The 25,652-nt window shown below is 43.1% G+C and overlaps 7 non-coding genes across 7 annotated transcripts; all 7 read right to left on the reverse strand.

Moving 5' to 3' along the window:
• Nucleotides 1-2,379: 2,379 nt before the first annotated feature.
• LOC141369596 (small nucleolar RNA U3) lies at nt 2,380-2,593 on the reverse strand. Its single transcript, XR_012373393.1, has one exon. It is a non-coding gene; the product is annotated as a small nucleolar RNA U3 (small nucleolar RNA).
• An 872-nt stretch (nt 2,594-3,465) lies between these two features.
• LOC141369605 (small nucleolar RNA U3) lies at nt 3,466-3,679 on the reverse strand. Its single transcript, XR_012373401.1, has one exon. It is a non-coding gene; the product is annotated as a small nucleolar RNA U3 (small nucleolar RNA).
• Nucleotides 3,680-5,379: 1,700 nt separating this feature from the next.
• Nucleotides 5,380-5,593, reverse strand: LOC141369582 (small nucleolar RNA U3). Its single transcript, XR_012373379.1, has one exon. It is a non-coding gene; the product is annotated as a small nucleolar RNA U3 (small nucleolar RNA).
• Nucleotides 5,594-8,312: 2,719 nt separating this feature from the next.
• LOC141369593 (small nucleolar RNA U3) lies at nt 8,313-8,526 on the reverse strand. Its single transcript, XR_012373390.1, has one exon. It is a non-coding gene; the product is annotated as a small nucleolar RNA U3 (small nucleolar RNA).
• A 6,698-nt stretch (nt 8,527-15,224) lies between these two features.
• Nucleotides 15,225-15,435, reverse strand: LOC141369621 (small nucleolar RNA U3). The gene has a single exon (XR_012373416.1). It is a non-coding gene; the product is annotated as a small nucleolar RNA U3 (small nucleolar RNA).
• A 1,352-nt stretch (nt 15,436-16,787) lies between these two features.
• LOC141369611 (small nucleolar RNA U3) lies at nt 16,788-17,001 on the reverse strand. The gene has a single exon (XR_012373407.1). It is a non-coding gene; the product is annotated as a small nucleolar RNA U3 (small nucleolar RNA).
• An 875-nt stretch (nt 17,002-17,876) lies between these two features.
• On the reverse strand, nt 17,877-18,090 carry LOC141369594 (small nucleolar RNA U3). Its single transcript, XR_012373391.1, has one exon. It is a non-coding gene; the product is annotated as a small nucleolar RNA U3 (small nucleolar RNA).
• Nucleotides 18,091-25,652: the final 7,562 nt, after the last annotated feature.

Here is a 25,652-nt window from a genome sequence, read left to right on the forward strand (position 1 = left end):
GCTAGGGGGCCAGAGGGGGATGGCGAAGGGAAATCCGGCCAGCACTGGCAAGGGACAGCAGGGAAAGAACTGGATGGAGCTCCGTCGTCTACGGCCCACCTCCTGCATTTCTGTTGACCTCGTGGCACTCCTCTCTCCTCCTGAGGGCAAAATAAACACAATGTAAGTATCAGGGAAGGCAGAGAACAACTACCTAACTCCAATCCTTTTTGTTTCTTCACGACCAGGCTCCCGTGTTCCGGGGTCTTCGTGGGTTGGACTCAACTATGCTTAATACAGGTAGGTATCACACTTTTCCAAGAGGTCTCTCTGAGCTACGAGTCTTCGTGGGGCGAGGTTAGCTTTAACTTGGTTCAAAATAAGTATTTCTCTCCTACAGGTTTCCTCTGGGCTTACGAGTCGGCGTGGGGTAGGTTTAGCTTTAGCTTGGTTCAAGGTAAGTATTTCTCTCCTACAGGTTTCCTCTGGGCTTACGAGTCAGCATGGGGTAGGTTTAGCTTTAGCTTGGTTCAAGGTAAGTATTTCTCTCCTACAGGTTTCCTCTGGGCTTACGAGTCGGCGTGGGGTAGGATTAGCTTTAGCTTGGTTCAAGGTAAGTATCTCTCTCTACAGGTTTTCTCTGGGTCTGCGAGTCTGTGTAGAGTGGGTATAGCTTTAGCTCGATACAGGGTGAGTATTTCTCTCTACAGGTTTCCTCTGGGTCTACGAGTCTGTGTAGAGTGGGTATACCTTTAGCTCGATACAGGGTAAGTATTTCTCTCTACAGGTTTTCTCTGGGTCTACGAGTCTGTGTAGAGTGGGTATAGCTTTAGCTCGATACAGGGTGAGTATCTCTCTCTACAGGTTTTCTCTGGGTCTACGAGTCTGTGTAGAGTGGGTATAGCTTTAGCTCGATACAGGGTAAGTATTTCTCTCTACAGGTTTTCTCTGGGTCTACGAGTCTGTGTAGAGTGGGTATAGCTTTAGCTCAATACAGGGTGAGTATTTCTCTCTACAGGTTTCCTCTGGGTCTACAAGTCTGTGTAGAGTGGGTATAGCTTTAGCTCGATACAGAGTAAGTATTTATCTCTACAGGTTTTCTCTGGGTCTACGAGCCTTCGTGGGATAAATTTAGCTTTAGCTGGGTACTGGAGGTCAACAATAGTAAGAACCATACGTCACCTCCAGCGTCATGCACGGGCAAAGAGAGGGGGGGCTTTTATCGGCCTCCAACTGTGACCGATGAGACAACGTCCCGTCGGGGGTGGGGTTCAGAATGGCACAGTGAGCACACATCCGTCTTCCCGGACCAACACGTCCTCTTCGCTTCCTCCTGTGGACAGACGAAGATCTAGACGATAAGGTAAGTGCTCGACGTACACCACCACACACACAGAGTATACACAGCCGCCAAGATTATTTAATACTCCCAACACCTCTTCTGACGTTACGTGTTCAAGTTTGGTTACAATGTTGCCCACAGTACCTCGCTTAATGGATCCATTGGACTCCTGCTGGCTAGGGTAGTGTCGCGTAGTTATTAGGTTGGACGTCCACCGTCTCGGCAGCTCCCGTTGGTCTCCACAGAGGCCTGATCCTTCCTGGGGTGAGTACAGACAACAAGGACACGGTACAACACTGCAAAATCTTCAGGTGTACTCAAATCAAATAAGTCACTCACATGCTGCACAGCACACACTCCAGTGAATATTTAGGGTCCGTACTCCTCTCCTGGCTAGACCGGCTCTGGGGGGGATCTGAATCGCTACGACGAGCGATGTTCGAACCAAATCGTAGCAGCTTCACCACACAGCGTCAGTACAGTTCACGTACTCCGGCTCACCCACCCGTCACACACACACACACACGTTGGGGCCGCTATGAACAGGTAACACTTTTCCTTGGTTATGTCAATAAATCACAGGCTTGTTGCTAAATGGTACTCACGACTTTTTTATCATTAATCGATCTGTCCTCTTGTTCCTTTTCCTCTAGGGAATCCACAATGCATCCAACTCCACCAATGTGACTCGCCCAGACCTTCTTGTAAACACAGACAACAATGAATATATCGACTTGCTTCAGTAAGTTCCTTTCTCACCCTCCGTTGGATTTTGACTCTCTCTCTCTCAACAGATCTCTGAGACAACTCCAAACAGTGCCTTTTCCCACACTCGTATCATAACCCAGCATGCACTTGCAACGTTCATCCCAATACAACAACGTACTTCCTGTATCTTCACTCTCCTTTTTATACCACTCTTCCTGGTATGACTCACCCAATCAACAATCGCCACATTGTTTACACAGCTGTGATCGATTCTGTGTAATTTTGGGGATTTTGTTTAAGAAAATGAAATAATTTTCATAACAATGTATCTCTTAATCTTGATAAACAAACCCACTCAGATCATGCATTTCTCTTCTTTAAGCTTATTAGGATTAAAGAACATTCATCAATAGCAATGATCTGTGACAACTATCACCAACCATTCCTTGATTCATGCTAAGAGAAACACATCAACACTCTTCATCGTGGTTCAAGAGACCCAACTCTTTCGAAACACATTTCCTAGTTTAAAACTATAGAAATGATCCCTGAAAGAATAGTCTTGACGTCTCATGGTGCTTACCCAACAGACCTTCATAGAGACGATAAACCTCAATGGCGGTAAGTTGTGGCTTTATGATTCTGAGAGGGACAAAATGCTCAGAAACACAAAACTATAACTGCGTTCACAACAAACGCGGTAAAGGATGGCAAAAATGTGTTATTAATAATTTTGAGTTTACTCGCTTCATTCACGCGTGAAAGCCGCACTTGAAATTCTAGTCATTCGAAACATTCACACAGAAATTCTTGTCTTTGGAGGGGCTGTAGTGCCTCCTCTCGCTTCCTGTAATCACATCACTACTAGAACAAGCTCTTGTTTGGTTAACGTGGGACGAATATCTGCCAAAGTTCAGATTTTTCAACTTGCACGTTTCCCGCGCCATTCGTGTGTACCGCGCCGCAGGATGCCTACATGCCTATTCGCATCTTTGCATTGTCTTAACATGTAAATCACTCGCACTGCCGCTTCTTCCACATCTAGTGTGAAGGCACTGATCAATGAAAAATTTCTCCAGAACTTATGTGAAAAGATGTGTTTTCACTGATGTTCGGGAACGCCTCTTTATGGAGTGTTTTGTAGTATCTGCACCTCGTCAGCAGTGTGTTGTAGTATGCATACAGATAAACCAAGACAACAAAGTGAATAAAACCTCATTGCGCAGTTTGAGCAACAAAGTTATTCAGGTTTTTCATTACTGTAGTGCGAGCTTGAAAATATTAACACCAATATTGTACTCTACCAAACATCTGTCAGTTTGTTAAAGTAGGTGCACTGTCACATGACAACAAGAAAAAAAGATGCATATTAATGTTTGTTTACAGAAATGAAATAACCTTTATCACATTCTTTCCTTCCAATCTCAAATAACAAACCCACTCAGATCATGCATTTCTCTTCTTTAAATTTATAAGGATTAAAGAACATTCATCAATAGCAATGATCTGTGACAACTATCACCAACCATTCTTTGATTCATGCTCAGAGAAACACATCAACACTCTTCATCACGGTTTAAGAGACTCAACTCTCTCAAAACACATTTCCTAGTTTAAAACTATAGAAATGACCCCTGAAAGCATAATCTTAACATCTCATGGCGCTTACCAAACACACCTTCATAGAGACGATGAACCTTAATGATGGTAAGTTGTGGCTTAATAATTCTAAGAGGGATAAAATGCGCAAAAACACAAATCTGTAAATCCTTTTAGCATGGACTGTAGTTAATGAATGGATTTGTGTTAATCTGTTAATAACAATGCATTACTTATAGTATTAGGGATACATCGGAGGCAGGGGCAGTTGTAGCCTAGTTGTAAGAGAGTTGAGCTTGTAACCCAAGAGTTGCAGGTTTGAGTCTCACGGCCTGCAGGTTGCGACTGATTGCACATTGGATTTTGGGGCATTTTGCTGTCACATACAGATTTTCATGGTCTGCTACAAAACTCTTGGATGGCGTTCAAATCGGGGCTTGTTGCAGTCGCCAAAGGTCCTTAAAGGGATACTCCATCGTTTTGTTATATTAAACTATGTTATTACCTCAACTAAGAAGAGTTGATACATACCTCTATCATCTTAGTGCGTGCACTTAAGCACTGTGGCGTGCGACGAGACTTTAGTAGCACTTAGCTTAGCCCAGTTCATTCAATGGTACCAAACAGAGATCCAATTAGAAATGACCAAACACATCAACGTTTTCCTTATTTAAAACGAGTAGTTATACGACCAAATATGGTGGCACAAAATAAAACATGGTGCTTTTAAAAGCGGGTTAAAAAGGGTAACCATAATGTATGGCAGAATAGCACTTTTGGGAGTACTTCGACTCGGCGCAGTAACACTCTCCCTCTACCTCTCATTAGGGACTTTAAGCAGCAGCCTCTGGTGGAACGGCAATGGAATTCTGGTGTTGTATTGCACATGCGTGAATTTAACTGCTACTTTGCAACGTTCTACTGTAACCATCTACTACAGGAGAACAGTTGATTCTGAGAGGGACAAAATGCTCAGAAACACAAAACTATAACTGCGTTCACAACAAACGCGGTAAAGGATGGCAAAAATGTGCTATTAATAGTTTTGAGTTTACTCGCTTCATTCACACGTGAAAGCCGCACTTGAAATTCTAGTCATTCGAAACATTCACACAGAAATTCGTGTCATTGGAGGGGCTGTAGTGACTCCGCTTGCTTCCTGTAATCACATCACTACTAGATCAAGCTCTTGTTTGGTTAACGAGGGACAAATATCTGCCAAAGTTCAGATTTTTCAACTTGCGCGTTTCCCGCGCCATTTGTGTGTACCGCGCCGCAGGATGCCTACATGCCTATTCGCATCTTTGCATTGACTTAACATGTAAATCACTCGCACTGCCGCCTCTTCCACATCTAGTGTGAACGCACTGATCAATGAAATTTCTCTCCAGAACTTATGTGAAAAGATGTTTTCACTGATGTTCGGGAACGCCTCTTTATGGAGTGTTTTGTAGTATCTGCACCTCGTCAGAAGTGTGTTGTAGTTTGCATGCAGATAAACCAAGACAACAAAGTGAATAAAACCTCATTGTGCAGTTTGAACAACAAAGTGATTCATGTTTTTCGTTACTGTAGTGTGAGCTTGAAAAAACTAACACCAATAGTGTACTCCACCAAAAATCTATCAGTATGTTTGTTGAAGTAACTGCACTGTCACATGATGACAAGAAAAAAAAGACGCATATTAATTTTTGTTTATAGAAATGAAAAAATCTTTATCACATTCTTTCTTTCCAATCTCAAATAACAAAACCACTCAGAACATGCATTTCTTTTCTTTAAGCTTATTAGGATTAAAGAACATTCATCAATAGCAATGACCTGTGATAACGATCACCAACCATTACTTGATTCATGCTCAGAGAAACACATCAACACTCTTCATCGTGGTTTAAGAGACTCAACTCTTTCAAAACACATTTCCTAGTTTAAAACTATAGAAATGACCCCTAAAAGCATAGTCTTAACATCTCATGGCGCTTACTGAACACACCTTCATAGAGACGATGAACCTTAATGATGGTAAGTTGTGGCTTTATGATTCTGAGAAGGATAAAATGCGCAAAAACACAAAACTATAAAACTTTTTAGCATGGACAGTAGTTAATGAATGGATTTGTGTTAATCTGTTAATAACAATGCATTATTTATAGTATTAGGGATACAACGGAGGCAGGGGCAGTCGTAGCCTAGTTGTAAGAGAGTTGGGCTTGTAAACCGAGAGTTGCAGGTTTGAGTCTCATGGCCTGCAGGTTGTGACTGGTTGCAGATTGGATTTTGGGGCATTTTGCTGTCACATACAGATTTTCATGGTCTGCTACAAAACTCTTGGATGGCGTTCAAATCGGAGCTTGTTGCAGTCGCCAAAGGTCCTTAAAGGGATACTCCATCGTTTTGTTATATTAAACTATGTTATTACCTCAACTAAGAAGAGTTGATACATACCTCTATCATCTTAGTGCGTGCACTTAAGCACTGTGGCGGTACGACCTGATTTTGCAGAGTTCGACATGTCCCTGGGTCAACAAGGGAGGGGCTTCGAAAAAACCTTTCAACCAATCAGCATGTTCTGAGGGCAGAAAAAATATGATTGGTTAACAAAAATGACCAATCAATGTGCTCGTTACTGGTTTAAGCCCTCAACGTTGCCTTCAAGGCAGCTTCTGCAGTGAAGCAGTTTGAGCTCACCGTTGGTCAGGTGAGTAGCGCAGATATGGTAAGACAGGAAAGAGACTGTTTTGGAATTCAGCTCGAAATGTTTCGAGCATTTAAGTGACGCGTTTACGCGTTCACACGTGTCCGTGGCACGACTTTCTTTTTCGTGCCAGTTTCACATATTGGTTATTCAGTTTTTTTCCTTTTTTCAAACCATTGTTGCTTGGGATTGGGGTTAGATTTGTGGTTTTCAGCAGATTTTTAAACTGTTATCGCACGAGGATAAGGATGGGTTTGGGTTAGAATGTCATTTAAATACTGGTTTGTACATTTGTCTGTCGTAAATTTAAACTGTTTTTGCTTGGAGTTGGGGTTAGAGTTGGGTTAGGGTGAGGATTTCATTGTATGTAACAGAAAGTTGTTCTAACCCCAATCCCAAGCAACAATGGTAAGAAAATAGGAAAAAAAACTGAATAACCAATACGTGAAACTGGCACGAAAAAGAAAGTCGTGCCAGGGACACGTGTGAACGCGTAAACACGTCCCTTAAATGCTCGAAACATTTCGAGCTGAATTAAAAAACAGTCTCTTTCCTGTCTTACCATATCTGCGCTACTCACCTGACCAACGGTGAGCTCAAACTGTTTCACTGCAGAAGCTGCCTTGAAGGCTACGTTGAGGGCTTAAACCAGTAACGAGCACATTGATTGGTCATTTTTGTGAACCAATCATATTTTTTCTGCCCTCAGAACATGCTGATTGGTTGAAAGGTTTTTTTCGAAGCCCCTCCCTTGTTGACCCAGGGACACGTCGAACTCTGCAAAATCAGGACGTGCACTGTGGTGCGCGACGAGACTTTGGTAGCACTTATAGCTTAGCCCAGTTCATTCAATGGTACCAAACAGAGATCAAATTAGAAATGACCAAACACATCAACGTTTTCCTTATTTAAAATGAGTAGTTATACGACCAAATATGGTGGCACAAAATAAAACATGGTGCTTTTAAAAGCGGGTTAAAAAGGGTAACCATAATGTATGGCGGAATAGCACTTTTGGGAGTACTTCGACTCGGCGCAGTAACACTCTCCCTCTACCTCTCATTAGGGACTTTAAGCAGCAGCCTCTGGTGGAACGGCAATGGAATTCTGGTGTTGTATTGCACATGCGTGAATTTAACTGCTACTTTGCGACGTTCTACTGTAACCATCTACTACGGGAGAACAGCTGATTCTGAGAGGGACAAAATGCTCAGAAACACAAAACTATAACTGCGTTCACAACAAACGCGGTAAAGGATGGCAAAAATGTGCTATTAATAATTTTGAGTTTACTCGCTTCATTCACACGTGAAAGCCGCACTTGAAATTCTAGTCATTCGAAACATTCACACAGAAATTCGTGTCATTGGAGGGGCTGTAGTGACTCCGCTTGCTTCCTGTAATCACATCACTACTAGATCAAGCTCTTGTTTGGTTAACGAGGGACAAATATCTGCCAAAGTTCAGATTTTTCAACTTGCGCGTTTCCCGCGCCATTTGTGTGTACCGCGCCGCAGGATGCCTACATGCCTATTCGCATCTTTGCATTGACTTAACATGTAAATCACTCGCACTGCCGCCTCTTCCACATCTAGTGTGAACGCACTGATCAATGAAATTTCTCTCCAGAACTTATGTGAAAAGATGTTTTCACTGATGTTCGGGAACGCCTCTTTATGGAGTGTTTTGTAGTATCTGCACCTCGTCAGCAGTGTGTTGTAGTATGCATGCAGATAAACCAAGACAACAAAGTGAATAAAACCTCATTGTGCAGTTTGAACAACAAAGTGATTCATGTTTCTCGTTACTGTAGTGTGAGCTTGAAAAAACTAACACCAATAGTGTACTCCACCAAAAATCTATCAGTATGTTTGTTGAAGTATCTGCACTGTCACATGATGACAAGAAAAAAAAGACGCATATTAATTTTTGTTTATAGAAATGAAAAAATCTTTATCACATTCTTTCTTTCCAATCTCAAATAACAAAACCACTCAGATCATGCATTTCTTTTCTTTAAGCTTATTAGGATTAAAGAACATTCATCAATAGCAATGATTTGTGACAACTATCACCAACCATTCCTTGATTCATGCTCAGAGAAACACATCAACACTCTTCATCGTGGTTTAAGAGACTCAACTCTTTCAAAACACATTTCCTAGTTTAAAACTATAGAAATGACCCCTAAAAGCATAATCTTAACATCTCATGGCGCTTACTGAACACACCTTCATAGAGATGATGAACCTTAATGATGGTAAATTGTGGCTTTATGATTCTAAAAAGGATAAAATGCGCAAAAACACAAAACTATAAAACTTTTTAGCATGGACTGTAGTTAATGAATGGGTGTTAATCTGTTAATAACAATGCATTACTTATAGTATTAGGGATACAACGGAGGCAGGGGCAGTCGTAGCCTAGTTGTAAGAGAGTTGGGCTTGTAAACCGAGAGTTGCAGGTTTGAGTCTCATGGCCTGCAGGTTGTGACTGGTTGCAGATTGGATTTTGGGGCATTTTGCTGTCACATACAGATTTTCATGGTCTGCTACAAAACTCTTGGATGGCATTCATATCGGAGCTTGTTGCAGTCGCCAAAGGTCCTTAAAGGGATACTCCATCGTTTTGTCATATTAATCTTAGTGCGTGCACTTAAGCACTGTGGCGCGCGACGAGACTTTGGTAGCACTTAGCTTAGCCCAGTTCATCCAATGGTACCAAACAGAGATGAAGTTAGAAATGACCAAACACATCAACGTTTTCCTCATTTAAAACAAGTAGTTATATGATCAAATATGGTGGCACAAAATAAAATGTGGTGCTTTTAAAAGCAGGTTAAAAAGGGTAACTATAATGTATGGCGGAATAGCACTTTTGGGAGTACTTTGACTCAGTGCAGTAACACTCTCCCTCTATCTCTCATTATGCAAGCAAGAAAAGGAGCAGATTTTTCAGACAAGCCAAAGTACTCCCAAAAGTAATTTTGTTTAAGAAAATTAAATTATTTTCATAACAATCTATCGCTTAATCATGATAAACAAATTGATATCTCATGGTGCTTACCCAACAGACCTTCACAGAGACGATGAACCTCAATGGCGGTAAGTTGTGGCTTTATGATTCTGAGAGGGACAAAATGCTCAGAAACACAAAACTATAACAGCGTTCACAACAAACGCGGTAAAGGATGGCAAAAATTTACTATTAATAATTTTGAGTTTACTCGCTTCATTCACGTGGGAAAGCCACACTTGAAATTCTAGTCATTTGAAACATTCACACGTAAATTCTTGTCATCGGAGGGGCTGCACTATAAAAAAATAATCCGTAAAAAAACAGATAATGTCCTGGCAGAAAATTACCGGTACTTTTTCCGTTATGTTTACAGACACTTCTGTTTATTCAAAAACTGAACATTCTGTACATTTACAGAACACTGTACATTCTAAAAAAATCAGTAAAAAACAGACAAAGTACTGTGTAAATATGAAGGAATTTTCCGTTTTTATGTTTTACAGGCGTTTTACCTGTTTTTTTAATAAAAAAAAAAAAAAACGTTGCATTATGGGTGCAATAACTCCTGCTGCAATCTTTCACTTTTGCTTCTCTATCACCATCGCTGTTTGAAACCTAAAATTACAACTTGCTTGCAGAGTTATTTTCTAACATGGATGATGTTTAACTTCTAAATACATGCTGTCAGAACAAGATACAAGTGTTAAACTATTAGTAGGAGGGATTTCAGAAATGTGCAAGTAGGAGGAGTTTACGCTTTAAATGGGACGATGGTGAATCCTCTGGAAGTTTGTACAGCCCACTTGCGGCTAAAGCTCCACCCACTTGCTGCTAACCCGCCCATTTGCAGCTGACCTCCGTTTATACCCCTTTCCAATCCCAATCAACAATGGTTTGAAAAAAGGAAAAAAATTGAGTAACCAACTCGTGAATCTGGCACAAAAATGAGAGTCGTGCCACAGACACGTTAAAACGTGGAAACACGTAACTTAAACGCTCGAAACATTTCGAGCTGCATTCAAAATCAGTCACATTCCTATCTAACCATCTGCGCTACTCACCTGACCAACGGTGAGCTCGAACTGCTTCACTGTAGAAGCTGCCTTGAAGGCTCCGGTTGAGGACTTTCATTGGTCATTTTTGTGAACCAATCAAACTTCTTTCTGCCCCTGAGCTCATGTTTAAGTAAAACTCCTATCTGAACTAGTTTAGGAAAAAAAATCAAGCAACTGGTTTGGGAAAAAAAATCACGCATATCAGCAACATGATTCAAACCTGTCTCGAGCTATCAAAGACGCCACAATATTTTCAAACCTGTTTGATAGTATCTATAGTATATTCAGGTAGTTTTCCTGTTATCCTGTAGTGTGAGCTTGCAATAACTAACAACAAAAGTTCACTCCACAAAAAAATCTAGCAGTATGTTTGTTGAAATATGCAAGTTCTATAGCACTGTCACATGACAACAAGACAAAAAACACATGCATTGCGATATTGGTTTATAAAAATGGATTTGTGCAAATCTGTTAATAACAATGCATGGCATGAATGATGGCATGCAGGGGCGCCTCTAGAAGTTTTGGGCCCTATGAAAGAATAGGAGGTCGGGCCCCCTACTGTACCACACCCATTTCACACCAAACATACAATCCAACCTACTGTGGCTATTCAAAAAGATGATTTATTGTGCAATGTAAATTTAATAAAAAATACAGTACAGTAATCAAATAATCAGAGAAAATGCAACATTCCTAAACAAAGATTAAAGATAATTGTGACCATGCCTGTGAAAACCCAGCTGAAGTATTTATTTGTGGTTCTCCACATAAAATCATCCTACATAATGTAAAGAACATTTTGTGAAAATATAAACTTGATATCTTTAATATTGACTGAGTAATGTAATGTCAGCGATTGACATCATAGTGAAATTAATGCTTGAAATCAAACTGTGATGCTTTTTATCTCACAATACGATTTGAGACTTTTGTGATTTTCAGAGACAGTCTTAGTGACATATTAGCCGTGTTTGCACTATCGGGCTTCAAGCGGGCGTGCCAGTGCCTGCCGAGGCCTGTGGCGTTTGCATTGTCACTTCCGGGGCATGATCGTGCTTCACTGGTGCTTCGTTGGGGCTTAAGGCCCGGCTTTTCTGGCCCGCCGAATTCCTTGGGCCAGAGCGGGCTTCTCGGGGCTAGGGGAGTGGTAAAGGTCAAAGGCGGAGTTTATCTGAGTCTCTGGCAAGATGCGCATCCATCTGTCTGCAGATTTAAAACTTTAAAAATAATCGGGATCACCAGTAATTTACTGTTTAATGGAAGATGCCTGCTATGTTTGTACTTCGGACTGAAGAAAATGATCTGCATATGTAAAAAACAAAGACGCGTTACAACGCCGAACTCGCCACGCTAAGGATCCGGCCACACCGCTACTGGTTCGGGAGAAGTTTATAAAGTTTCGGGCACAGAACAAAGTGTTTAAAGTGCAACAGTGCTGAGAAATTAAAGATGTGTGTTGGATCATCATTTCATTGTCCATGTATTAAAGAAGCGATCACTCGAGTCACGATGGTATCTACAGTCGGTGAGTTAACATGCTACATAACGTTTGCATACAAAACACTTAAAATACAATACAAATAACCATTGCATAAGTGTCTTACATGGGTGTTTATTGTGTTATATTGTCATCTCTGTTGAATTTTTTACTCAGCCCTTAGAAAAAGTAACCATGGTTTTATTATATTAGTCATAGCCATGCTTTCTGGTATTTTGGAGATTAATTTAACTCTTATATGAATGTAGCAAACTTTATATGTCGGTATACTGTATGTGTATTTACAAACCCTTTATACAAAACATCACATGTGCTGCTTTATTCTTTTGTGTCCGTTTTACAGAAAAAATGCCAACGTAAAGCTTTCAGTTTGTCATCCAGGAGTTTTTATTTTGTATATGAGAGATGACTCAGCAACACATGCAAGAGCAGGAGATGAAACGAAGATGATGATGATGAGACAGGAGCCATGGATGTTGAAATCCGTCCAGAGGAGATGTCTTTAAATACACTGTTTGTGCACTGATATAAACTTCATATGTAAATAAAGTACCGTGCTATTACTACGGCTGCTTGTCAGTTTATTGAAAATGATTGCTTAATAAGGATCACATCTGAAACACAGAAATGGTAAGATGCAACAAAATGGTAAATATAACCATCATTAACTTAACCACTGTAACATAGCTTTTTAAATACTTGTGTATATTCAGAGTTGATTCTTAACGAGTACATTTTCTAATGATTTCTCAAATGTTTTGATTTTTGAGATGCAAGTAAAGTGATTTTCAGTCCTATTCAGCTATTCGAGGCAGTTCTTTATAGACAAAAGTATTTATTGATTGACACATTATTGAAATAGCTATTAGACAGTTACCTTGTGTTTCATGTGATGCTAAACTAACGTTTTCATGATTAAAGATATCACACCTCTTATAATGTGTAAGTATGTTTACATCGCCATAGAACTATAATTACAAACTTAACGTTACATATTTAGACACGTGCATATTTTAAAATAAGATTATGTTACATAAATGTAAAAACTAGGACTCGTTATATTCTTTAAAATATTGTGTATATAGTATAATGGCACATTAGGTAGATGAACGCTTTATTTGTAATTATCCTACTTTATAAAGTTTACTATTGCTTATTGATCTGATATTGTCTCATTGTGAGATCGCTCGTGTGTAGCCAACATAAACTTCAAGAGTAACACCGCGGATGGAGCAAACATCTCTATCTTCTCATCTTGGCTTTCACCATGTAAACAGCCGCCTCAGTTATGTTCCTTATGTTTGTTGTATGATGATGCGATCTCACTCCCGTCTCCTGTCAGATTGAAGTGACTTCCTCACGGTAAAACAGGCGGAGTTGTGTGACGTTACATCCAGGTAGGCCTATTAAGGGCGGGGTTTTTTGAAGCACTGCGGCGCTATTGGCTTGACAATGCAAACGCGTCGTGATTTTGGCTACACAGCTGGAGGTCTGAGGCTATTGGCTCCGTGAGGCCCGTTTGAAGCCCTGGCTCGCACAGGCCCGATAGTGCAAAAGCGGCTACTGTATACTTGAGCTGATAAACACACACCAATAACATTGTAACATTTAAAAATGGGGGACAAAAACAATGCATCTTTTCTATAAAGTTACCTGTGCTTTAAATAAGACTGGGTCAACAATGCTTGACCAAAGCTTGTATTATAATTATTAGCATTATTTGTAAGGTGAATAACAGGTTTCACACACCAGCAGCCAGAGGCGTCATGCCCCTTCAAACTGAGGGGGCATGTGCCCCCTTGGTTTTTTTGAGCCAATGGATTTTGCATCCAACCTCAAAATCAAATAAGCATCCATTAATCTGTTATTTGACTTTTAATCTGTTTAATATGCACAATATTATACATTCTGTGCTGCATCCTTGTCACTTTTCGGAGATTTTCGCCGTTTTTATCATGTTACATTACTTTTATTCTGGCGGCAGCTGGCGCTGCAGTCAGGGCAGTCGCAGACGTCATCAGCGCCTGGGTGCGCTCACGAGCTCTCTCTGCTGTTGCTGGCTTGCTGCTGCATAATTCTGAGGAATTAAAACGTGTTAGAAACGCTCACAACATTTCCAAACCCCAGTACGGTAATGTGCAGTTAACCTCCTCTGTGTAGAAAATGTATGGTTTTAAATGTGACCGTCTCAACGTTATATTAGTAGAGATTCATCTTCTTGGCACAACGCCAAAGTTCGCCAGAGTTCACGCGACGCAGAATCTCACATGCCCACATATGAGGTAAAATTTAATGCAAAAATCCGTTCCTCTAATAATTTTATCTAAACATATTTTTTTTAAATCATTATTGAACATTAAAATCAATCACGTAGCTATAGCTTATGTCATTTCCGTTGTTTATATTCTTTATGGATTTAAAATTACATTAATTTTATATGAGGCAGTTGTTGTGCAAAATGCATAATGACACAATTAAACAAGCCATTAAGACTTAAATAAATAAAACATGCCGTTTCAGATGTAAATATGATGCAAATGTGTCATTATTCCGATTGAATAGTATTTGATATGAAAGTTAGTCATCACTTTTATTTTGGAGGTTTTTCCATGAAAGCAGGGGTTTTAAGATAGAAATGTAAGTGCCATGGAAAAGACTGAAAGCTCTATAATATTTCGTTTGATGTCTGTATATGCACAAATTTCTGTGAGCTGTTGACACTGTGCCCCCTTAAAAAAATTGGTGCATGACGCCCCTGCCAGCAGCTACAGTATAAGCAACCGTGAACTCGAGAAAACAGCTATAGCCTACTCTTAAATTATTAGTTTTTTAATTAACGGGACTCTAAAATGAAATGAAGGACAACTATAGCAGATTACGACATAGATTTACATTGATTTCTTAAAGCTGTTGCAAGGTGAAAAGCTTTAATATACATAACTGGACTAGTTTTGCCTTTGTTGCATTTCTCTTTTATCACAATCGACTCTATTCTCAACTACATAAAAATCGTCTCGGTTACTATCGTAACCTCGGCTCCCCGAGAGATGGGAACGAGACATTGCAAGACGCAATGACAGGATAATGTTGAGTGACCGCTCTCGAAAGGTACTCTCCTATGGCATATTGTGTTACAAAACATTGGAGTGTGTAAATATTTTTTACACAGGAGCAATTCTTCTGAAGACTCACCTGAAGAATCCCCGTGACGAAGTCTGAGCACTTCAGGCTCAATACTCTCTGGCCCGAGAGTTTGGTTTTAGATTCCCTTTCCCCTCCCCTACTTACCTTCTTTTAAATTAAATTAAATTGTTTTAAATTTACTTACACTCTTGTGTGCATTTCTTTTCTTTAAGCTTATTAGGATTAAAGAACATTTATCAATAACAACGACCTGTGATAACGATCCCCAACCATTCCTTGATTCATGCTCAGAGAAACACATCAACACTCTTCATCGTGGTTTAAGATACTCAACTCTTTCAAAACACATTTCCTAGTTTAAAACTATAAAAATGACCCCTGAAAGCATAGTCTTAACATCTCATGGCACTTACCGAACACACCTTCATAGAGACGATGAACCTTAATGATGGTAAGTTGTGGCTTTATGATTCTGAGAGGGATAAAATGCGCAAAAACACAAAACTATAAAACCTTTTAGCATGGACTGTAGTTAATGAATGGATTTGTGTTAATCTGTTAATAACAATGCATTATTTATAGTATTAGGGATACAACAGAGGCATGGGCAGTCGTAGCCTAGTTGTAAGAGAGTTGGGCTTGTAAACCGAGAGTTGCAGGTTTGAGTCTCACGGCCTGCAGGTTGCGACTGGTTGCAGATTGGATTTTGGGGCATTCTGCTGTCACATACAGATTTTCATGGTCTGCTACAAATCTCTTGGATGGACATCATATCAGAGCTTGTTGCAGTCGCCAAAGGTCCTTAAAGGGATACTCCATCGTTTTGTCATATTAATCTTAGTGCGTGCACTTAAGCACTGTGGCGCTCTCCCTAGAGTTCTCAACGGGTTGGGCTGGCTCGGCAAACCCGACGGGACCCGCGAATTCGGGCTGGGTTCGGGTCAAAAATTTAAGCAACTGAGTCGGGTCGGGTCGGACCGCGGGCTTTATCTTTTACGCTCCGTGAAAAAAATTATTAATCATCACTGCTGTTCACCGTAAAGAAAGTCTGGTCTGGCTGCTGCAACATGCATCACAGAGAGGGGCGGGGGATAGCAATAAGCTCCGGGGTGGAACAGCAACGGATCCAGACCGGAGCTGCTGGCTTCAGAGCGGATCCGTTGCGGATCCGCCCCAGAGCTTATTGCTATCACTGGGTGCACGCCTGTTGCCTGGAGAAGAAGAGATGGAGAAAAGTAAACCTGCCGCAGGTGAATTCACCGTTGCTTGCTGCTACAGGAGGAGAAGCCGCTGGCTGGGTACATGTTTGAGTTCTTTTCATTTATTATTGTGTGATTTTTTAGGCATATTTATATAGCCTATATTTAAAGTTTATTGTTTCAGTTGTTTGTATTGTTAAAAGGCGTGAACATTAAAGCTTGGTTTGAATTTCCGTCTGATGGTCATGATAATAGCCTACGTGTATGAGAAAAAAAGGCAGGGGGGGTCGGCGGCGTTGGGCCGCGGGTCGGGTTCGGACAGATAATTCACGTTGATGTGTCGGATTACATTGGGTCCGGGCTTTAAAAGCCACGGACTGGGTCGGGTTGTAATTTTCAGGCCCGTTGAGAACTATAACTCTCCCTCTATCTCTCGTTATGAAAGCGAGAAGGGGAGCAGATTTTTCAAAGTACTCCCAAAAGTAATTTTGTTTAAGAAAATGAAATAATTTTCATAACAGTGTATCTCTTTATCTTAATAAACAAACCCACTCAGATCATGCATTTCTCTTCTTTAAGCTTATTAGGATTAAAGAACATTCATCAATAGCAATGATCTGTGACAACTATCACCAACCATTCCTTGATTCATGCTAAATGAAACACATCAACACTCTTCATCGTGGTTCAAGAGACACAACTCTTTCAAAACACATTTCCTAATTTAAAACTATAGAAATGATCCCTGAAAGCATAGTCTTGACATCTCATGGCGCTTACCCAACAGACCTTCAGAGAGACGATGAACCTCAATGGCGGTAAGTTGTGGCGTTATGATTCCGAGAGGGACAAAATGCTTAGAAACACAAAACTATAACTGCGTTCACAACAAGCGCGGTAAAGGATGGCAAAAATGTGCTATTAATAATTTTGAGTTTACTCGCTTCATTCACGCGTGAAAGCCGCACTTGAAATTCTAGTCATTCGAAACATTCACACAGAAATTCGTGTCATTGGAGGGGCTGTAGTGACTCCGCTTGCTTCCTGTAATCACATCACTACTAGATCAAGCTCTTGTTTGGTTAACGTGGGACGAATATCTGCCAAAGTTCAGATTTTTCAACTTGCGCGTTTCCCGCGCCATTTGTGTGTACCGCGCTGCAGGATGCCTACATGCCTATTCGCATCTTTGCATTGACTTAACATGTAAATCACTCGCACTGCCGCCTCTTCCACATCTGGTGTGAACGCACTGATCAATGAAATTTCTCTCCAGAACTTATGTGAAAAGATGTTTTCACTGATGTTCGGGAACGGCTCTTTATGGAGTGTTTTGTAGTATCTTCACCTCGTCAGCAGTGTGTTGTAGTATGCATGCAGATATACCAAGACAACAAAGTGAATAAAACCTCATTGCGCAGTTTGAACAACAAAGTGATTCATGTTTTTCGTTACTGTAGTGTGAGCGTGAAAAAACTGACACCAATAGTGTACTCTACCAAAAATCTATCAGTATGTTTGTTGAAGTAACTGCACTGTCACATGACAACAAGAAAAAAAAGATGCATATTAATTTTTGTTTATAGAAAGGAAAAAATCTTTATCACATTCTTTCTTTCCAATCTCAAATAACAAAACCACTCAGATCATGCATTTCTTTTCTTTAAGCTTATTAGGATTAAAGAACATTCATCAATAGCAATGATCTGTGACAACTATCACCAACCATTCCTTGATTCATGCTCAGAGAAACACATCAACACTCTTCATCGTGGTTTAAGAGACTCAACTCTTTCAAAACACATTTCCTAGTTTAAACCTATAGAAATGACCCCTAAAAGCATAGTCTTAACATCTCATGGCGCTTACTGAACACACCTTCATAGAGACGATGAATCTTAATGATGGTAAGTTGTGGCTTTATGATTCTGAGAAGGATCAAATGCGCAAAAACACAAAACTATAAAACTTTTTAGCATGGACTGTAGTTAATGAATGGGTGTTAATCTGTTAATAACAATGCATTACTTATAGTATTAGGGATACAACGAAGGCAGGGGCAGTCGTAGCCTAGTTGTAAGAGAGTTGGGCTTGTAAACCGAGAGTTGCAGGTTTGAGTCTCATGGCCTGCAGGTTGTGACTGGTTGCAGATTGGATTTTGGGGCATTTTGCTGTCACATACAGATTTTCATGGTCTGCTACAAAATTCTTGGATGGACATCATATCGGAGCTTGTTGCAGTCGCCAAAGGTCCTTAAAGGGATACTCCATCGTTTTGTCATATTATCATATCTTAGTGCGTGCACTTAAGCACTGTGGCGCGCGACGAGACTTTGGTAGCACTTAGCTTAGCCCAGTTCATCCAATGGTACCAAACAGAGAGGAAGTTAGAAATGACCAAACACATCGACGTTTTCCTCATTTAAAACAAGTAGTTATATGATCAAATATGGTGGCACAAAATAAAATGTGGTGCTTTTAAAAGCAGGTTAAAAGGAGTAAATATAGCTTGAGTGACCGGATGGAATTCATGCGTAGTTCAGGCAGATCACTGATCGCTAACTACTCCAGCTGACGCTCAGCTGCTTAATCACTCTCACCTGCTTTAATCAACAGTATTTAAGCAGTCAATCAGACGCTCTGTAGCTACTCTGTCGCACAGACAATTTCACCGAGTCTGTCGCACAGACATTTTCACCGAGTCTGTCGCACAGACATTTGCAAAGCAGATTGTAGACTGAGCCAGTACTCATGTGATTGATAGAATTTTGTTCCTTACCCTTTTCGGCGTCACCATGGCTTGCTCGGAATCGGAAGATGTTGCAATACTCTCTGTGGAAATGCCGGAAGACATCCGTTCCGTACAGGTATTACAAAATAATTTGTGAGTATATCTCCTGTCAAGCCCAAAGAACTTATGTTCCGTGATCTTTGAACGCGCTTTTCAGTGCGTGAGCTTTGAGTTTGTGCACGTATGCGCACTGGAAACAGTTCACTTTAGTATCTTTGTCGCTCAAATAGTCTAAATCGCTATGTCACTGTAAACAATAACTTTCTTATCAACAGTATAGCAGGATGTTCTATTAACAGCATTTTATGCAATATTTAGCAGTTTTACCATATTTACATTAACGTATTTACAGCAGTAGGCCAGTAACGTTAGACCAATGTGACTACAAGCAAGGAGTATGTCCGTCATTCGTTCCAATCCATTTCGATATAAAATCGTTCAGTCACCTTGCAGTGTCAGTGTATATATGTTGTTTTAATTGATGCCTCAAAATTCGACAGTTATAGTTTTACAGCATTTCGTTTCTTACACTTGATTTAACGTCCCGAAGGCAGTCGCTCTACGCATCTTCAACAAGCATGTAAAGCATAAGAAACCAGTGTTGCCAACTATTTTCAATGGAAAGTAGCAAAAGCTTGCTTGGAATGTCGCTAAATGTCGCTAGATTGCGTCATTTGCATAACAGTGACGTCATCACGTCACATTTGCATTCTTACTACACGGGCTTACTACATTATTTCACGTTTCTCTTTCTCTCTGAACTGTAAAAAATGTTATTTTAAGACACATGAATGCTTGAAAATGTTTTCTCGTTTGTTTATCTGCTCATGTTCTCATAAAACGAAATGTGTGTATGTTCATGTTTATATGGCCAAACAGTCCAGTTTCAAAACATACACTGATAAATGATGGGAAACGTTGTTTTGTAGGTAAATAGCCATTAACGCGTCAGCTCCGTACAGTTTGTCTGTTCTAAATGTGCTGCTGCTCAGCTCCCTCAAGTACATTTATTTTATGTACAGTGATTCATTTTATTCAAAGACCATTTTATATTTATATCTGCCATTAATGTAAGCCATCGCGTGATCCGCCAGCTCCGGTTTCCCGCATGCACGATTATGCCGTCTAGACGCAGATAGACAACCACTTCTTCTGCCCTGATTGCAACTGGGAGAGACTCTGCTCTGCTGCGCAAGGACTAGACCGCCTGTGAATGCTTTGGGTCGGGGGTGGAGCCCACAGAAGCAGCGGTAGCTGCTCATTGAGAAGAGTGAATGTCACGTACAAAGTCTCCAACAATGCCAAGATGTAAGAAACATCTTGCACGCGTATCTTGTGTTGGGGGTCCGTTAATTAATGATTAACTAATGTCAACCTCAGCTGTCCTTCATTTTATTTCTCTCCTCTGAACCTCCGAGACTCCGAGACAAGCAGTCTCTAGAAGTTATGCACTCAACTTCGTTGTTGTGTTTGGGGGATACATGCAAAGGATGCATCTTAAAGGTGCAGTATGACAACCGAGCCCCTTGATTCCTCAGCCTTTGGCCAAATTCAGATATTTGTTATAATATATAAATATATTATATAATTTTGGTATTCTTAAGTGGTCCTGACTGAAATATAGCTTGAGTGACCGGATGGAATTCAAGCGTAGTTCAGGCAGATCACTGATCGCTAACTACTCCAGCTGACGCTCAGCTGCTTAATCACTCTCACCTGCTTTAATCAACAGTATTTAAGCAGTCAATCAGACGCTCTGTAGCTACTCTGTCGCACAGACAATTTCACCCACCACCTCCCCTTCACCTCCAATTCTCAGTTTTCACAATCATTGTGTCACAAGTCGGGGTGGACCCAGATGCAAGTAAGGTCACGCCCCTTTCTCCACCTCGAGGAGATTCCCAAAGCCACCCCAATGACCAGACACACAAGGTAGGCATAAATTAAAATGTACTTTATTTAATAGGGCAGGGAAAAAGGGGAACTTAAAATAACGGCCCCTCTAGGCTCTCTTCACAGCTCGGTTTCTCAGCATTCACGCTAGCTCTCTTTCTCTCCACAGACGGCCGCTGGAACACAGGGACACAGTGAATCATCTTCAAGGGTTTCTCTCACCTCGGCGCTGACTACAGCTTCTGGGTAGGTATGGCTCTCTTCACAATTCAGTATCTCAGCGTTCACGCTAGCTCTCTTTCTCTCCACAGACGACTGCTGGGATACAAGGAGACACAGTAAATCGATTTCTAGGTTTTCTCTCACCTCCGTGCTGGTTACAGCTTCTAGGTAGGTATGGCTCTCTCCACAGCTCAATATCTCAGTGCTCACGTTGGCTCTCTTTCTCTCCACAGACGACTGCTGGGATACAAGGACACAGTGAATCGATTTCTAGGTTTTCTCTCACCTCTGTGCGGGTTACAGCTTCTAGGTAGGTATGGCTCTCTCCACAGCTCAATATCTCAGTGTTCACGCCGGCTCTCTTTCTCTCCACAGCCGACCGCTGGTGGCGGGCTTAACGCTGGCTGGCTATGCAATGCGTCGATTAAACAGTGGTTTGCAATGGGACGCCGGGGACCAAGACCCACTCGGCGAACTCGTTGGTTGACAGAGGGGCGAGAACGTCGCGCCGGCACACCGGGTCGAGCGCTGCCCTTTCCTCGAGACCCGTTGGTCGATCGAAACTGGACCGGGGCGCCCTTTCGTCGAGACCTCGGGCCGGCGGATCTCGTTCGCCTCTACTCTGTGGTGATGAAAAAGACACAGATAAGGTAACAACAGTAGAGATAATACTCACGCACACCGCCAATCGCACAATTCTTCACCGCCACTCTGTAATACTGTTCGACTGAAACGCACTAAAGCATAATCTTACAGATGTTCTCTAGCGCCGTTTTTCCTCTTCGTCGTCCCGGGACGAGTGACTGAAGGCAGGGTTACGTCAGACAAGACACAGCACTCTCACTGCAATACACAGCATTACACAGCACCACTTCAAGTGAAAAGTTCTACATCCAAAAGACTCACCCACCACGCTCAGTGCACACAATGACACCCGCCTTCTTCCACTTTGCTCCGGGCGAGAATAGGGAGATGGTAGACGGCCTAGTGTTTGTTTATTGTCGTCACTGTAGCTGCTTACACAAAAACCCTTCGGCTCACCCACCACGCTGGTACAGGGGTAGGGCCACTCGTTCTCTCTTGAAAACACTCCAAACGATTATATAAATCAACTGCATATAAAACACCTACTTCAAGTGATGTATTTACTCACAACTTCGGTCTCCCTTCGTCCTAGGTTGACTTCACGCTGTAATGACTCCAGATGCATAAACGAGGCGTTTTCCAGCCACCAACACCACCTTTCTACAGGCGTGTACTCACAACAGTAAGTTTTCCTCTTCCTCCGTTTCTCTCATCCAAACGTCGGTATCTGTCTAATGTTCCACCTATAAGGTCGTCGATATCTTCCTTTGTATAGATCTAATGATCCAAGCGAGAGAGAGAGAGAGCAATACAGCGATCCAAACAGCGTATCCAGCGAGCCCAACTCGGCGCTACGATACACAACAGCACACCGTAACAAACAACGACGCAGACTGTGATTTACGTTGTGCTAAAATACTCTCCTGGTGTCGCTTTCGTCCAATCACCCGGCGCTCCTCTTAATAACTGCCAGCTGTGTATAATTTGGCTGATTTCAGCATTTGCGACGCTACCGGATGTCCGGTGTTTTCTCTTACCGGTCCGGGCGGAAACATCCGGGCGGAACCCAACTTTCCCGATTTTTGGTTCCGCCTAAAAGATCGTCACTTCTGTGACATCCTCCCCCGCCAATGCATTCTAGTCCCTGGAATGCCTCGGCGTTGTCCACTCACCGTACCGGGCAGGGGGGCGTCCTCGGCTCTCCCGTTGGGAGCGTCTCACGGGTGAATCGGGCTCGGCTGGCTCGGGTACTACCTCTGGTTGCATCTGGGCCGCCGGGGGTTCAACCGGCTCAGGTGCCAGCTCAGGCTGTATCTGGGCCACAGGGGGTTCAACCGGCTCAGGTGCCAGCTCAGGCTGTATCTGGGCCACAGGGGGCTCAGCTGGCTCGGTTGCTATCTCTGGCTGTCTCGGGGCGGCCGGGGGTGGCGCTATCACGGGTCGACCTGGTACCATAGCCCATCCTTCCATCCAGGGGGCCTCCGGTACTGGCTCGGTGGGCCCCTCCATCACGGTCTCAGGGTAGTTCGGACAGGGGCGAAGCATGTTTCGATGCACCACACGTTCGGGGCCGGGTTTTCCCTCCGGCCGGATGGTGTACACCGGTTGTCCCGGCCTCTGCTGCTTGCAGATGACATACGGGATAGCCTCCCAGCGGTCGCTTAACTTGCCCTTTCCTTGCCGCCGGTTATCTCTCTCCAGGACCCTCTCACCTGGTAACAGGGGGGCCTCTCGGGCAGTCCGGTCATACAACCGTTTGTTCCTTTCTCCTGCCGTCTGTATTCTCCTTGAAACCTGTTCGTACGCAAAGTGTAAGCGCTGGTGATGGCGCCCCACCCACTCTGTCACGCTCACTTCTTCCCGGTCTGCCGCTACTCCCAAGACCAGGTCAGTGGGCATCCGTACGTGCCTGTCGAACATCAGGTAAGTAGGGGCATACCCCGTCGTGCTATGAACACTGTTGTTGTAGGCTTGCAAAAGGTTTGGTAAAGCACTCACCCAATCGCTCTGCTGTCGTTGGTCTAAAGTCCCCAGTAGCCCCAATAGGGTCTGATTAAACCTCTCACAGCTTCCGTTCCCCTGGGGATGATACGACGTCGTGTGGGTCTTGGTACAACCATACAGCTGGCATAACTCACGGATTACCTTGGATTAAAAATTTGCCCCTTGGTCGGAGTGCAGAAACTCGGGGCATCCAAATGTCTGGAACACATTTCGCCATAGAGCTGTGGCGGTGGTGTTGGCTGTCTGATCGAGCGTCGGGACTGCCCAGGCGTACTTGGTAAATAGGTCAGTAATTACCAGAATGTTTTGATAACGGTCCCGAGGGCGACCCAGCGTCAGGAAGTCCATTGCCATTATATGGAGGGGGGCTTTCGCGTGAATGGGTACCATCGGTGCTCGGGCCTCTCGTCTAGATTTAAACAACATGCACCGGGGGCAAGCTTGAATTAAGTTGTGCACAGACGCCTCCAGTCCCGGCCAGTAGAAGAATCTACGCAGTAGAGATACAGTCCTCTCCTGTCCATGATGTCCCAACTGGTCATGATAGGCTGAGACCAATGCGTTTACCTGGTCGGCGGGCACTACGATCTGGCACACCTCTCCGCCCACTTTCGGATCACGGGTCTTCCTGCAAAGTACCCCCTCCTGTAGCTCCAGCTTCTCCCACTGTCCCAGCAACTTCTTCCCAGTCTCTGTCTGGGCTAGCCTTTCCGCCGGCGTGGGCCGTTGGCCCTGCTCCACCCACGTCTTCACCTGACGCACGTCCCGGTCCTGGGCCTGCCTTTCCATCCAACGGCGGGGGTCCCACCCCCAGTTCCCTGGTGCGGCTTCCTGCTGGCCTCCTGGCGCCTCTACAGCCCCTATCATGTAGCCCTCCTCTTGGCTATCCTCCCTTGGATACTCCTGGTATCTGGGGCTCTTTACCTCGGGCAGTCTTGAGAGGACGTCTGCGTTCGTATGCTCTCGTCCGGGCCGATACTGCAACTTGTAATCAAAGTTGGCCAGCTGAGCCACCCATCGCTGTTCCACGGCCCCCAGCTTCGCCGTCTGTAAATGTACTAAAGGGTTGTTATCTGTGATGACTGTTACCTTAGCTCCCCAAAGGTAGTCCTTGAACTTTTCGCTCAGGGCCCACTTCAGGGCCAGCAGTTCCAGCTTGAAGGAGCTGTAATTTGCGTCGTTCCTCTCTGCCGGATGAAGGCTCCGGCTCGCATAAGCGATCACCCGCTCGGTTCCCTCTTGTCGTTGGGCCAATACTGCCCCCAATCCCAGGTTGCTCGCGTCTGTATATAAGACAAAAGGTTTAGAAAAATCAGCATACGCCAAGATGGGGGCCTGTAACAACTCCTGCTTCAGCCTCTGAAAGGCCATCTCGCACTCACTACCCCAGTTAATAGAGGGCGATCCACGGCCCCGGCTTCGTCCCGTGCCAACCAGCAACTGGTTAAGGGGCTTGGCAATCTTCGAGAAATCCTTAATAAAACGTCTGTAATATCCCACGAACCCCAGAAAGGATCGTACTTGCCTCACAGTCTTAGGCGCATTCCAATCCTTCACTGCAGAGACTTTCTCGGGGTCCACGGCCACCCCTGCTGCGCTGACAACATGGCCCAGAAATTTCAACTCTCGCCGCAGCAGGTGGCATTTGTCTGGCTGCAGCTTCAGCCCGTATCTCTCCATGGCTCGAAAGACTTCCTCTAGGTGCCGGAGGTGAGAGTCGAAATCTGGGGAGTACACAATCACATCATCCAAGTATACCAGTACTGACTCCATCAACTGACCTCCAAGGCAGCGTTGCATCAGGCGTTGGAAGGTGGCCGGAGCGTTGCAAAGCCCGAAAGGCATCCGGTCCCATTCAAATAGTCCGAACGGGGTCGTAAAGGCAGTCTTCTCCCGGTCTGCCTCGGCTACTTGCAC

This window comes from Misgurnus anguillicaudatus, chromosome 14 (assembly GCF_027580225.2).
Source record: "Misgurnus anguillicaudatus chromosome 14, ASM2758022v2, whole genome shotgun sequence".
NCBI lineage: Eukaryota > Metazoa > Chordata > Actinopteri > Cypriniformes > Cobitidae > Misgurnus > Misgurnus anguillicaudatus.